Here is a 354-nt window from a genome sequence, read left to right as displayed (position 1 = left end):
GAGGCTTGAGGAGTCCTCTATTGAGGATGTCGGGTCCATGGTAGATATCCCCCTCTTGTCCGAAGATTTCCTTCTTGAGAAACGGCAGCATGGGATATTTCTACATGTCGGGCGAGGAGCGGAGGACAAGTTAAGCAGTGAGAAGATTTGTTGGGGTCGTCTGGGACCTAAACATTGGTGCTCGGTAACTTATAGCAGCAGCTCAAGGTAGAGCAAGAAACCGATTTGGTACCCTGAAGTTGACGTCGCGACGGATGTCATTCCGGGCGGACGTATTTGAGATTACGATTATCGTTATTACCCGTTCTGTGTTCCTTGTTTAATTGTGTGTTTTGTGTTATTATTAAAGTTCCT

Source organism: Formica exsecta, unplaced genomic scaffold, assembly GCF_003651465.1.
Source record: "Formica exsecta isolate Colony F162 unplaced genomic scaffold, ASM365146v1 scaffold341, whole genome shotgun sequence".
NCBI classification, from domain to species: domain Eukaryota; kingdom Metazoa; phylum Arthropoda; class Insecta; order Hymenoptera; family Formicidae; genus Formica; species Formica exsecta.
Note: the sequence above shows the minus strand (reverse complement) of the source record.